The sequence below is a fragment of the Anser brachyrhynchus genome, assembly GCF_964034855.1.
Source record: "Anser brachyrhynchus genome assembly, chromosome: 2".
NCBI lineage: Eukaryota > Metazoa > Chordata > Aves > Anseriformes > Anatidae > Anser > Anser brachyrhynchus.
The window spans coordinates 29,638,973-29,654,320 of record NC_137695.1 but is presented as its reverse complement, the minus strand read 5'-3'; the positions used below and the strand labels follow the sequence as shown (position 1 = coordinate 29,654,320).

The 15,348-nt window shown below is 34.5% G+C and overlaps 1 protein-coding gene across 1 annotated transcript in view; it reads left to right on the top strand.

Annotated features, from left to right (window-relative positions):
- Positions 1-15,348, top strand: part of THSD7A (thrombospondin type 1 domain containing 7A) — a 297,034-nt gene that overhangs the window by 41,448 nt on the left and 240,238 nt on the right. The window contains exon 3 of the mRNA XM_080578905.1: positions 11,669-11,781. The gene's annotated coding sequence lies outside the window, so the exon portion shown is untranslated. The remainder of the gene's footprint in view (positions 1-11,668; positions 11,782-15,348) is intronic.

Genomic DNA, 15,348 nt, shown 5'->3' with positions numbered 1-15,348 from the left:
AGTATGCTCTATTAGCATATATTCTTTCATTGAGAATAATAGTCTAATATATTATTCACTCCTTTCCTAAAATCACGAGGGTGTGTGATGAAAATTATCTTTGTTTTATTCTATTTTTAATGTGTGATGAATTGTTTTAAAGCCCTTTGTATGCCCAACAACAACAACAAAATCTCTTGCTAGGAGAATTGGTTTGAGTGAGTATGTTAATTCTGTAGCCAGAGTTAAGACTCTGTGCTCACACTAATCAGTTAATTCTTGAAAGGAGTTCCAGTAAAGTAAATAACCTAGGCTGAATATGTGAGCAATATTAGGTATGCACCATAATAGAAGCAAATTGCTGTGGGCTAAATTTGGTAAATTGGGACAATAAGCATTACTAAGCCTTCCCTAGGGGGGGAAAAAGATGACCTTTGGCCTGAATTTACATTCCAACAAAAGAGAAAATACATTCTAATTCCTTGCATTTTAAGTTGATGTTACTTTTCCAGCACTTGGTTGGAACCTCTATTGCTGGAATTAGCAGTTAAAGAAACTAAAAATTGTGGATCTATTGGAGATGGTAGCATTCTCTGACCCAAATTTTGGAGTACTAATATGGGTCTTTCAAGCTGCTTTTTTTGTTGTTGCTTTTTTTTTTTTCCCCCTAATACTATGCTAAGACTACATAGTTTTAGATGTAAACATGTATTTTTAGATTATTTTTTTTTGTGCTTTAATGTTATATACGTCTGTCCCTTTATATAATATTTCTTATGGAAGTTCCTAATCTAAGAATGTTAAGCATAGCATGACTGTTGTCACGGAATGCCTACCTGGGGCTTTATTTACTTGAAGTAGCTAAATGTTTTCTGAGACTTCATTATTTCCAGGGATATTGTATGTACCTAATTTACCACCACAGGCTTACACTTTTGTCTTCCAGATTCTCAATTAAATCAAGCATGAGCTTTGAGCTGGCTCTGCATTAAAAATGCTGATAATCCCATTGGAACAATCTATCTACCACGTTCTGGGAGCACACCTTCCTTCTCAAGTTTAGCTGCAGTCTGCCTGCCTGACAATACTGGGAAAAAATGTCCCTTTGGGGACGATTGTGTAGCTTTCCATAGGAAAAGGGCAAACTTTCAGTTTCAAATAAAATTGAGAGCGAAGATGTTCAAACAGGACCAAAATAGGCCCTTGGGAACCTTAGACACCCTCTGGGAGACATTCTGGTCAGTCTTCTATAGAGTTTGTGGAATGTTTATTTCCAGATCAAGGCTGAAGACTTGACCTATTTAAATATGCAAGGTGAAGGTAAAAATTACATACAAGCAATATTCGCACTTGTGTGTATGTATCTGTCTAAGTATATGTTAGACGTAAGTATACAAACAGACCTGTATCTGTTAGGTGCAATGAAATATTTGGCTGGAGTTCCTGATGTTTAGCATGTTAAATAAAGAAGTAGCTTGGAAGTCCCGGTTGTGTTGCTTATGCAAAGAAACGTACATGCTCAGTATTTTCAGCCTATCCAGTCTCTGTGGTAAAGGATTCCTCTTCAGTGAATTAGAAATCACCATTTATCTCTAGGAAAGGTTCACTGAGGTGAATGTGTAGGATATAAGACTTGACACACTCTGTGATGAGTGTATATCATGTGTCCTAATCATGCTTCAGAAGGGCTTTTGCTGTGAAGCTCAGATAACACACAATCTCTTTCTGCTGAAGGGTTGTTTTTTGGTTTGTTTTTGGTTTTTTTTTGTTTGTTTGTTTGTTTGTTTGTTTTTTTCTTTTACCCTGGAGTGGTCAATCACAGTGACATTAGGTAGGATTTGGGCTTTATTTACACCCTGTCTTGGCTCATCTGGCTCCAGGAATTACGAGAGACAATTTTAGACATTAAAAAAATAAAAATAATTAAAAAAAATGTCCTTGCAGTGTCTTTTTGTAGCATTTTGCTTTTGCTAGAAAAAACATTCACCAATATCTCATAGCTATTTATTTGGCCTTAGCATTTATGCAGATTGCATGGTGCTGTCACAATTTTTAGTAATTTCAGCAGTCATTTCTAGAACAATAAATCCAAATGACCCTTGATCAACAATTTTTGTAATTGTTTTCTTTTGCATATCCCACACTAGCCAGCTACCAGATGTACATCAAACTGCTGTAGCTGGTTTTTGAGCTATACATTGCATACGTTTTGTATTTTATATAAAGAGAATATAACAATATGTAAAGATTTATGACTCTTTTAAATAGGATCTTTACAAACTCTGCTAGTGTCTGGCCTAAATGTTCACTTGGATTTGTCAATTTATGTAGCAAGTTTGTATTTGAGAGCTGGATAGAAATGACCGTATATCCTGAAGAATTCTGAAATTCTGATAAACAGCCCAGACATTTTGTATATGTTTATTAAAATTGTGACATAAACAGAAATGCCTGCCTAGAGCAACATACCAGTTGCAATTAGCTCTTTTGATGGATCTGATTTATTTATTTCACACCCTCCTCTGCCTCTTTCTTCAGCCAGTTTGGGTAGAAGTTGGAGGGAAAGTACAACCTGTACTGCCAGCCTTTCCTCACTTACGTCTTCAGGCCATCATCACTCTGATCAAACTCCATTCAGTGCTACCTAGAACAAGCCTCCGCTGCATGAATTTCCAAGTAACAAGTTTCCAGTACAATGAAGCACACATAAAGACTGTTTAAGTGAGGATTAATTAATGTTCTTCAATCCTCAGAGTTTTTGAGCAATGTCAATCAACAAAACAGGCATCGCAATATGCAGAACTTCAAATAAAAAAATCACAGCACGTAGAAGTATGGGAACAATAAATCCAGTTTAGTAAAAGTGGTAAAAGCAATGTATATGTTGTTTGACTATATATTTAGAATTTTTGTTTGTTTGTTTTTTGGAAGTGATGCATGCAGTAGCAGTTAAGGCTGTGTTTGGGTTTTCTTTTGGGGTGGCATGGGGAGAAGAGTTATGGAAAAGGAAGAGCAAATTGTTCTACTTTTTAAATGATGCATCTGTGCCACTACAAAACATGAGAAAGTCTGCAGTATGTGGAAACTCAAAGTAATGGTTTCTGCTATTTCTTATGCTTTCTTGAAAATAAAGAGTCAAATAAGGTTTTGATGAAGATAATTTCTCTGTCTAGTGCTGTTCTAGACCAGACTTCAGTACTTCGTATTTTAAACACAAATGCATTTAATTGGAACTGCACATGATCATAAATTTGTCTTCATGTTGGTTCATTCTTTTCTGTCTTTTCAGTACTACTTCCCTTTTCTGCTTCAGACATCTTCAGTGTTCCTCTAGCTCCTGCCAGATTTCTGAGCTCTTAGAGCTCCTGGCCATTCTTAAGTCACTCAAATGTCATTCTGTATCCTATATATATGTACTTTTTCCAGTAATAGCCCTTGGTCTTTCTCAGTTTATTTGTGTTTAATATTGATTTTACACAGGAAGCCTCCTATAGGATGTTTAAGTTAACTTAGTGGATGTAGACATTGCCCTGCCCACTGAGGTCTGCCCAGTTTTCTTTCTATCTGCATCTCTGTTTATACTTCCTATCACGTATTCTTTTTAGCCCTGTGGCATTTACTTAGTTATTTTTATTTTAATGTTTTTCAAATGCATTTTTCCTTCGTAGATAAGTGATCATGTCCCACTTTCATAGAAAACAATAAGCCTTGTATATCAGAAGTCAGTCTTTCTTAGTAAATGCTAACAGCCTAAAACGTGATAAAATGTTTTTCTTCCTCAGTGTTTTCAGGCTTAATGCTCTTTTGCATCTAAATGTTCAGAATCATTGGTATTCGTGGTTATCAAGTTCAGCTGGCTAGTTTAAGACCATTTTTTTTGTCAGCTTACAAGGGTATATTTGGCTTGTCTTTACTAATCTTAAGTCCTGTTTCTCTTCAAGTGTCCATACATCATCATCTGTATCGTATGTTCATGTTTTCTGGTGTTAGCGAAGTTATCTGCATATCAAAAAAGTTGCTGCAGGCTCATCCTAAAAACTCCCTAGCAGTCATACTGCTTTCCTAGAACCACTGTGTAAAGCTGTAGGGATCCATGTGGGGGGAACTATGTATCTCCATGCTGTAATCATTTATTAAGATGAATAGGGGTAAAGATGTCACTCAATATTACTGCTCTGACATTTTGAATCAGAAACACTCCAATGTATCACTATAATAATTGTATAAAGGGTTCCAGACTCTTAGTAATTCAGAGACCATCTCATACTATGCAATGATTACATTTATTCTTTAAATCTGCTAGGTACTGGGATCCTGTGATCTTACTTTTGTCTTTTTCATTCTCTCTCTCTCTCTCTCTCTCTCTCTCTCTTTCTCAAAAAAAAAAAAAAAAAGCATAACTGCGTTGTAACCTCTGTCTTAAACATTGTGAATATTTTTAAGTCAGTACCTCCTCAATTTTCAGCCTCTGCATTGGACTAACTGTTGAGTTTGGAAAACTGCAAGAAAGGTAAGAAAGAAGGTTCCAGCAAAATATACGGGTTGCAGACAACAACAAAAAAGCTTTAAGCAGGTGAAAAATGGACCTGTGAGTTAGGCTCCCTTCACTGTTATGATGCTTCTTGCCAAAATGTAACAGGCTTAAACTTATCGAGTTAGCCACAGCACAATAACTCTTCTTGTTTAACTTTGCTATAGTAGAGTGGATTGCCAGGCAGGCTTGCAGGAGCTCAGCACCAGCTCTTGGGTAGTGGATGTCGATGATCCTTTCCTGAGTCGCACTTTGTCTGATGGAATGATGCATCCGAGTCATCAAGATATTTGGGTAAAAAAACATGTTTAGTTAAAAACCTAGGTTTATAATAAAAGAGCAAAGTTACAGAGATATATTTTAAATTAGAAGTTGTTTTAATAGCATACTTTAGTAGCATACTTAGTGGATCTCCTTATCAGCTCCAATGTCTTATATAGCTTTTGAGTTTGGTCAGTGTGACCTGAAATCTTTTGAGCACTGCACTTTTCTGTTTGCATCTCTAAAGGAAATATCTAGAGCAGGCTGTTTGAGAACATTATTTTCTCTTACCAGGGATGACATGGCTTGATCCTAGCTTTCTTTTTGGATGATCCTTGTTCCCAGAGATGATACTGTTGGATATCATATAGTAATATCCTTCCTCATCTTTCCCAAGTTTCTTAAAAATATTTGTAATGTCTTATCTTGATTTGATTACATTTTTGGCTCTAGTCTTTAGGGTACTTTCCTCTGCCTGCAGCGTTCTTAAGGCAGAATGTCTTCACAAAATGTGTTTGTAAATATTGTGTTACTTCTATCAAGGTTTACAATGTTTGTTACTATCTTTCATAGGGAGAGAGATGTTTTCACTGTCTATGGTGTAGGTGCGTGTGGCTGAGTTAGGCACTGTAAGATCCAGTTATAGCCAGAGAGGACAAAAAAGCACTTCAGGATGTGTTTTATTTATTCTGGATGTCTACTTGGAGATTGATTTACTTTACTTCATCCTTAAGCTGCATTGCCTAGGAGACTAGTTGAAACGTCTACCACATAATGTCTGGTTTTAGATTTTGTGTATGAGAAGAGATTAATCTGAAGATAGATTCAGTGCAGTGTGCAGCCTTCACGAGACAGCTTTTAGATTTAGGGTGGCCCATTGCAAAAGTGCTTGTTTTAGATTAGGTTTGACATTATCCTAGGAAATAGTGAAGTATATAAGCAAAGAACAAAAAATACTTTGGAAAAGTACTAAGAAATGTACTTCCTAAGATGCTGGAATATGAATTTTCTGAGAAAAATGCATGGGTGAGAAGATTAATTTCAGTGTGTTTGTGTTCAGGGGAAGGGATGTCTCTTCACAGAAGCTTGACATTTAAACCTGGTCTGCCAGAGAACCAGGCATGAATATGAAATCCAAACATCAGTTCTGTGCTTGTGTGAATTTGTTTCTCTATATTGTGAATATTCAAAGCTGCAAACTTTGTAATCATATTTACTGTGGCAGTAAAGTTTGCTTTTTATTAATTTTACTCTAAAAAAAGAGCCAGGCAAACCCAGGAAATCACTGGAATGCCTACCAAATTATAACTGTCTAAACCAGAAATCAAATAAACTAACCCAGGTGGAAGCACTTTCTGGAATTAATGCTACATCTTTTTGCTGATCTTCATTGGATTTGCACAATTATGAATGATATATACCTGACAGTCTGATTCATAAACTTGCATGAGCTTATAGTATCTGGGTAAAATTATATTTTTCATTTTTGATCAATGTTTTCTTTTCAATAAGTATTACTGCGGGGAAACAGTGATTACTACTCATTTCTCCTGGGTGATTTACAGACCTTATTTGGACAAAAATGGCATAAATTGAAATCTTCCTTTAGGCATCTCAGTGAGCAGTGTTTTTAATTTTTCATCTTCCTGGAACTGCAATGTAACTTCCGAAAGACCAGGTGTCCCACTGACAGTAACGGCAACACAACAGCTAAAACTGAGGCCAACAGCTTGGCCAAATTATAATGCTACCCACAGTGTCTTGCTCACTCACTAGTAATTCCCAGATCTTGAATATCTATGAATAGTTTGTTTTAGGTAATAAGAAATACTAATCTCTAAATGAAACTCTGAGATGCGAATAGAATGTGCTGAATAAATATCAAATATTATTCATTAAAATGCAAATGTAGATAGGCACTTTAGAGACAGTTTAAGTGGTCAAAATAAATGAAATAAAAGAACACCAGTAATTAGACATTTATAACTTACATAATAATGTATTACCACGATTACTGGACACACACATTATAAAGCTCTGTGTTTGCCCTTCAGCTTTATGCTGTAGCCTCACAACAATTTTTATGTCCAGCGAATATTTAAAATATTCAGGCACCACAGCTTGTACTTAAATTTTATTGGATTTGTTTTAAAGATAACTTTTTCAATGGCAGTAAATTTTAGCTGTATGACTTGAATTAATTTTAATGAATTCTGTAGTTAAATCCCTGTACATTGTTTAAAAAGCCTACTCTCAGTTTCCAGAGCATAATGGATTGGAATATTTTAGTTTACCACTTAATGAGCATATGTTTTCCAGGTTTACATAGGTTTTATACTTTCACTTCTGCATAGAAAAACCGTTAAACCCTATACACACAGATGTCAATCAAAGAACAAGAAAAGTGACAATGATTTTTTTTTTTTGTGCATGATATGGAGGGCTCATTGAAATACATGCTCATCTTAGGGGTGATTTGCAGCAACTTGTTTTGGTTTTAAAGTGCTATCAGGACCAAACATGAATTGAACAGCAAAGACTACCAGGACTTCCGTGAAATGGCCACAATTGTAATGTGTTATTAACTTTTAAATGTCATTTGAGGTTAAAATTTGCAGCAGTCTACCGTAGGTCTATGATAACAAAGAGAGAGTGCTCTTGTTATGATCACAGTATTGTTAGGAGAATGCTTCATTAAGCTGTATTTGTGTGTATGCATGTACTTAGCTAATTAATGCTCAGTTCAGCCACATGTCAACATTTAACCCTTCATTATCTATTTAGTTAGATATTAAAATATCAAGTAACATAAAAATAATTGTAGGTCACGTTAATCTGTTCAATCACTTGAATCTACAAGGAAATGAGATCCAAATATAAATTATGTTATGGTGCCCCATTTACTATTTTTACTATTACACGATTTAAAACAAATTTGTTTTAGCTATTATTGAGAACACAACATTTTATATTTGAAAACTAATTTTTAGTGAGTTCAAGTGACTGTTTTTCATGGTCTGTAGAAGAGCTTGTTTTGATCTTTTCTCCTTGTGGAATATTATTTTGAAATTTAATCATGTAAGATCCTTTTATAAGTAGTTTGAAATAAAATCTAGTAGAAATGAATTGCTTTTTATACATTTAGTCATATGATAGCAACAAAATGGGAGATTATTTTAATGTCATTAGAATAAATTAACATATAGTTGGCACATATAAATTATGGTCAAAGTTCTTGATACATTCCAAATTATGTTCAAATCACAAAGCAATGAGTGTTATTTTATGGAGGAAAATCTCCAATATCTTTTTATTTTATTTCATTTTATTTTTATTTTGTTTTGTTTTGTTTTGTTTTGTTTTATTTTTCCATTTGTGTCAATCCCTGTAGTAAAATGTGAAAGAATCATTAGTTAAAGTCCCACAGGAGTGTTTTTGCTCTTTCCTGGAGCCATTGGCATCAAAATTGGATACAAAGCAGACTAGATAGTCACCTGGAATTGTAATGATGTGAGGACATGAAAAGGTATTGAAATATTTCATATCTTCATTCTGTGTAAGTATAGCAAACAGAGAAAAAGGAAAGTTTCATTAAAATGCTCTCAGTAAATGCTGAGGCAGATGATTGCCTTTTTCACTTATCTTTGTTGGCCCTTCAAGTAATTGGGATGGTGATGTTAGTAAATTTTCACACTGGTGTCCCTCAGTGTTTGCCCTTCTGCCTGTTCCAAATAATAATAATAATAAAAGGTAGCAGATCTCATTTTCATATGGGAAAGTACTTTATTCATTTTCTTTAAACAAGTAGGCAAAGGGTACAGTGTGCTGTAACTGATAGAAATGGAAATTCTTTATGGAGTGGCAAGAGTGAAATAATATCAGTATGTAGGCTAGAAATAGAATCTCCCTACTGTGCAAAGAACACAGAACATGCACAGACAAAATCTCATTTCTTTCAAGTTTGCTTCCACTAGCATTGTATCAGGACCTCGCAGGTCTTGTAGCATGGTGTTCACCTTAATATTACCTTTTACTCATTCACCTAACTTCCTACCCTTCTGCCCTGCTCCCTGTCATTTTATCTCTGTTAAGATGAACAGTTATCTCTACAAAGAATATTTGGTAATGGTTTAAAAAATTTAGACTATTTTTCATTTCAGCATCACTTAAAGATGCTTAGATATGGTATCAGTAATGTTTGTACAAAAGCCTACTTGGGTCCAAGAAGCCACAGATTGTATAAATAAATCTGAAGAAATCCTTCCAATGCCATTATTCATTATTATTAATGAACACGTTTCTAATACTGTTATGCCCAAAAGAGGAAAAGGAAAAAATGTATTATCAAAAATGTGTGCGCACATCTGGTCACATGTATGTTAGAAAACTACAATTTCTGTCAAGAGGGCCTAGATGTCTGTAAATAAACTACCTGATCCAGTATGTTACTGAACAGAAGGTGAAAATTCTAGATATTATAATCTAAGTCTATTTAAGGGATCTACACGGAAAATATAGAATATAAAAATGCACCATTCACAGTATTATTGGTACAAGTGTTGTGATTTAATGAAGTAACGTAATGACTACACTGGTCAGGGAATCATCTGTAGTCAAAGTACCTTTGTTAAACATTGGTTTTATCTCATGATCTTCTGTGCATTAGAATAGGAAACTGAGATATTATTCTAATATTCAGGTTTCTGTTTGCAACTTGAGGGATTTGTGATCTTGGCAATTAATTTCAGGTGTCTGTATGTTTGCTTCTGCAATCTGTTGCAGATTCTTTTGTAAATGGCACCAAATGTCAGCCTTTTACTGAATATGTGTTTCTTCTGAATTCTATTTGTGACACCACTGTTTATTAGTGGAAGATTCAGAACTACATTATCTTTTTGAAAATTTAAAGTTTAGTTATTGGGTGAGTGGTTGGGAAGAACATCTACATCAACTGTTGGGTGCATTAAGTCTTTGGAGTTACGTAAGACATGAGGGTTACATTTATGAGTCACAGGAATGTGAGTCTTTCTGCTTTTGTAAGGGATAATTTTCTTTAAATAATACTCTCGTGAGTCTTGATAGAATTTATTAACCTTATGGCTAAAGTCTAAACCATTTCTGCTTTGACCTTAGGAGGGGACTGAGTCTGAAGGAGGGGAGTCTGAATTTTTAGTTGTTGATATTTATTTCACACTTATCAAATAAATAAAGCCATAAACAGTTACTGAATAATGTGAACTGTTACTGAATCCTTAGACGTAAACTCACTAATTTTGAAATGTCAAGAATAGGCAATCCATCCTCTAGTGAAAACTGTTTTATATGGTAAGGGCTTGTGGGCATTTTATTATAATGTGGGTGAGAGGAGGACGTTGTCAATTTGGTGGAAAAATCATTTGCAATATTTAAGTGACCTTTATCTAAAAATATCAGTAAGACTACTCTGAGGTTAATTTTCATTAAGATAAAACACACATTTCCTGTGTGTTTTATTGTCATTCAATGGGTAAGTATAATGAACCAGATGAACAAATGGTTCTTCAATAGTTTAAAGAAAGAAAAAAAAAAAAGAATTATGAGGATGCAAAGGAAAGGACAGTTGCATCTTGTTACTGCAGTTCTTTTACAGAAGTCAGAATAAAATGACAGTGTTAAATCTTATATGTGGAGAGGATTGATTTGTATAGTAAGATCTAGATTATGTTAAAACTTAATAACAAAAAGTTTTGACTAAACGTAAGTTTTCTGACACAGATTTTTTTTATTTTTATTTTTTTAACAGCACAAAGTAAAATAGAAGATCTCAAATTAGATTAGGTATAATCCTAACCCTGGAGGCGAAAGCTTGCGTTTTCGTAATATAGCAAAGATGGGTGCAACTAAGGAAAAAGTTGTCCTCATCATCGTCCATCTTTTTAACTTTGACTTTTTCTGCTCTTCTGTGTTCAGAGAGAAAGAGAGAAGAGAGAGGTTACATGAGCAATAAAGCTGAGGGTGTTCCTAAGCTCTGGCAAAAGAAATGCAACTAGTTCTCACCAGTAACATAGAGCAAATGGAGTAGAAGAGAAATACTAATAGTTACGATCTTTTTCTTTCTCTCTCTCTCTTTTTTTTTTTTTTTTCTGTTTAGCTGGGATATTTCTGGTAGCCAAAGGAACTTGGAATTGTCATTGTTTGAATACAGAATCATTCAGTCTGTATTGTTCATTACTCGGTGGCAATGCGCCATACTTAGTATATTAAATTTATATCAATTGGTTGCCTGGCCCTGTTCATTTGTCTGCAGGTTGGACTTTTTCTTTATTTTAATAAGCCTCTGTAAAATTTAATCTTAATCATTTGGTGTAGTAATCGCTGACAGGTAACAGACTGTTTAACTTTTCTATTTGCTAACATAGCTTCAGACTGAAAATAAAAATCTCTTTCAATGCATCTGGAAACATATGGGCAAGGCTAAGTCATGATTCAGAGAAATGTCCTCTTAAATTAGAACTTTGAGATGGATATAAGTAATGTGATCAGATGGCATAAATGGAATAAAGGGAGGAAAAAAGTTCAAAACAGATGCCCGGCAGCAGTCTTTCACACACGCAAAAAATGTGTGGAATGACCTTCCAGACATGTTAAAGCTATGCAGAATTGAACATTGGGCTATTCAGGGAAATTAGAAAGCATCCAGGGTCATGTGTGGCAAAGTAAGCTTGGAAATGCAGGGAGAGCCATTAAAATAAACTTAGTTATCTGTTCTTGTATATATTAATACTGAATTTACTATCTGCTGTATGTAGTTTAGATCATCACAACACACCATCCCTCTCCTTAGTGAATCATCAGAGGAACCTCTATGGGCAATTTGTTTAATTTTTACCTTTTGACCTTTTATCTGCTTATTTACAGCTTTCTTCTAAATTCACTGCAAAGAGGTTGCCTGTCCAAATGTTTTGGCTATAGTGGAATCATGTCATTTGTGAGGTTCCTTGGCAGCAGAGAATGAATCCTGTGGCAGAAAGGTATGTTTAGCTTCTTTTATTTACAAATTTTTAGACCTGGAGGAATTCCATGTAGGATACTAGATGGTCTCTCTCGTAACAAGTTTTGGATACTTCCTACAGAAAATTTAAAAGTTTTTTTTTTTTTAAATCAGTAGCAGTTATTTTTTCTTAACACAATTTACAAATAGAGTTACAGTATTCTACATAAGGTAGCCTTACAGGTATACTAAGAAAGCTGACAGGATTCTGAAGAGGATAACAGTAAACTGCAGTTTGTCTAAATTTTGTCTAAATTTAGACAAAAATGTCTAAAAATGTCAAAAAAAAGTCTTAAGTTTGTCTAAATGTTGAGAGTTTTAGGTTTCTATTTTTGTTCCAGTTATAAATATGCCTGAGTAAAGAAGACTGTTCCCTAGACAATAATAGCTAACTGGCTGTTGTGCATTTAGGTTGTCTCAAGTCAAAAATTGATTGTGAGTCTGCATAGTTCGTCATAAGTGAATCTGTCTCAGAGAAATTTATCTTTGACTAAAAAAGTAATCATGGCAGCAGAAGAATGTTGTTCTTTCCTTTAGCAACTTACGTGTATATGTAGTTTGAGCATAAATCATACAATGACCAAGGTTGGAAAGATTCATTTCTGATCAGGAGATGAAAAATTCCTTTCTCTAAAATAGCACGATTTTTTGCCACTTTATGGTCTTTCAGGGCAAAGCCAAGAGTTTTTTTGTGGAGCCAGTGTTTTAACAGAGTCAGTAGTCTTCCTAAGGTAACCCTTTTTAATGACTGATGTTTCAGTAAGCAAAAACCAGTTCAAGTCACTTTTATGCGCTCAGTTTAATTTATTTTGTTTTCCACCGTACATGACAGATCCAGCCTCACGATAACTTGGACACTTTATTTTCATAATCAGAGGGTTATAAGCAGTTAAAATTATTCCAAGTTTATTGGGTTTCATATAAGAATTATTGGACAAAATCCTATGAAAATTATAAAAATGATGGCACAAAAAGTCCCTTGGAAGGCAGATATGGCAGAATTGTCTGCAAACTACTAAAAAAAATCCTATCAAACATCCTTAAAACTGTTATTATGCAAGTGTAAAAAACATGCAATGCATATGATAGTGTAGTTGTTGCGTTATTGACAGTTGGTTTTCCTAACAGACAGATGTGTTATCATTCAAAATTTATACCAGTAAAACCTGTAAATTATTCCAAGCACTAAGATATTTGTTTATTTTCCTACATAAATCAGTCCTTCTCTATACTGTTATGAATATTCTAAAACCTCTTTTTTTTCCATTATTATTTTTTATTTTGTAAATAAGCAATAAAAACTCCAAATAAAATGTTAATGATAATGACGGCATGTGAGCAATGGAAGATGAAATGAAGCCAGAATGTTCAAGTATCATGAGAAAAGGGAGGGAGTGGTAGTCTTTTTGATTGCTATATTGTATAAAAATAATTGGTTCATTATCATAATTACACATTCTTGTTCACGATAGCAAGGTCGAACTAAATAATAGTAACTGTAGAGGGATGTCAGTTTACAGATTCTGGCAGGTATTAATTGAGGAAATGAGAGTTTGGTGGTGCTGAAAAGAGACAGGTGAACAGCAAACCCAGAGGACCTTCCATGTATTTCATATTCTTTACCATCTGTGATGAGACTTCCTAATTCAGTCATGGACTGGTAAAGGACACAAGGTTGTGTCTACTTCTGCTTTTCCATTTCACTTCAAGATAATAGTACAGTGGAGCACATATATTTTAATTTAATATTAAAAGTTTAGCTTTTTTAACAGAAACATTATTCTCTGAGATCAAGCTCATGTGAGTGTTTACATTTTGAAATACTGAACTCTGCATTGTGTATTCTAACAAGCATTCTAATAAATTTTCCTTAATGTCATTAGTGATTTAAGCAAAAGAGTTATGGCTGTTTCTCCCCTTTATTCCAGAAATCTTTAATGCTAAGAGCAATAATTTATTTTGACCTGTTGAGTAGTAAAAAATAAATATTTAAAAAGGTTTAACTTCCTCACAGTAGGACAGGAGAGTACAAAATGAGCTTATCATTGCTATTGCTACTAAACCTGATGCTTAACCTGACAGGAGTAATTAATGTTCAAAGATATTTTGATTATTCCATACTAATAGAGAAAATAAAGTGATAAATGTGTTGAAAGAACTATGTTGAATTAGAAGTGTTGCTATATTACACAGTCTCTGGTAGTGTAACAGCGTATGAAGTATAAAGCCAAAATTTTACCAGATATGAGAATGGTTTGTTTGGTTTCTGTTGCTGTTAGTTAGAAAATATTTCCTCCTAAGTTCTCCAACTATTCATTTTGCTTTATCTAATTAAAATGTACACATGCTAGGTAAATTTCTTGGATATAGGTATGAAATGACAGTAAGGTTACAAATCTGAGCATTCGGAGTGTGTGTCAAATCACAAAAGCAATGAATTTTTCTTCAGTATAATCAGCTGAACTGTTTCATCTAAAGCTTCATATTTATGTCAGCTTGATGGACATATGGAACTTGAAAACATCATCTGAACATTTGGCAAGTGTAAATGCAAATTTAAAAAATCTCAGAATGGAAACCAGTTTTGGCTAACAAGATGAAGTTCTAGATTATTTACTGATTCTCTGTCTTCTACTAATACCTCAGAGTGAAGACAGTGCAGTGAGAGAGGGCTGGTGTAGCGTGCCATGGGTATCTTGCACCACTTCCAAACTGACCTACAGTCTTATCCCTGAAAAGATGAAGCAGTGTTTACTGAAGGTGACCTTGTTTTGATAAAGTAAATTGGACCTGTTTTACAGTGATTGTAGCACATACAGTTTTCCTGTAATATAAAAAATTCAATTTTTTCCCTTGTGTTGCAGAGCGCAATGTCTTGAATAGAGTATGAACAGTACCACATTTATTAAAATGTTCAAATGTGGTTATATTAAATATTTGGTCTTTGACACTGAATTTTTATTGTCGTTTTTATCTTCTGGGTAGTGGTGTGTAAGTCGAAGGAAAAGAAATATTTTTTCAGACCACCCATACAAAAGTTTAAAAATGACTGACATAATAGCTGGGTATTTCTGTTAATACAGAATGTGTCAGTGCTTAGTTAAAATTTTGTCACTTAAACAGATTACATTGTGAATTGCCAAAAATAAAGTATTTGGGTTCCAGTTAGTAATTAACCCCTACCACCTCCTCCCCCATCTCCCATCTTTGGGCAGGAGAGGTTTTCTAGAGGGGCGGCCTGCTCTGTCTTTTGTCCTCTTTAACTGCATTTAATGAAATGTCCTGTTATGTACATGTGTGTGTGTGTATGTGTGTGTGGGTGTGGGTGTGTAGCCACTGCAGTGGTTTTGGCTCGATTTTTCAGTTCAGGAAGATGGCATTACAGAATTACACGTACACAGCTGCCATAGCTATCTGGGTTAGTTTTACTTAAAGTTTGTAGGAGTTCTGGGAAAGGAGAGGAGAGGAAATGGGATTTGGGGGATTTGTTGTTGAATTTCTTTATTTTGCTTTTTTCCCAGTTTGCCTTATTTATTCCCTGTGAGCC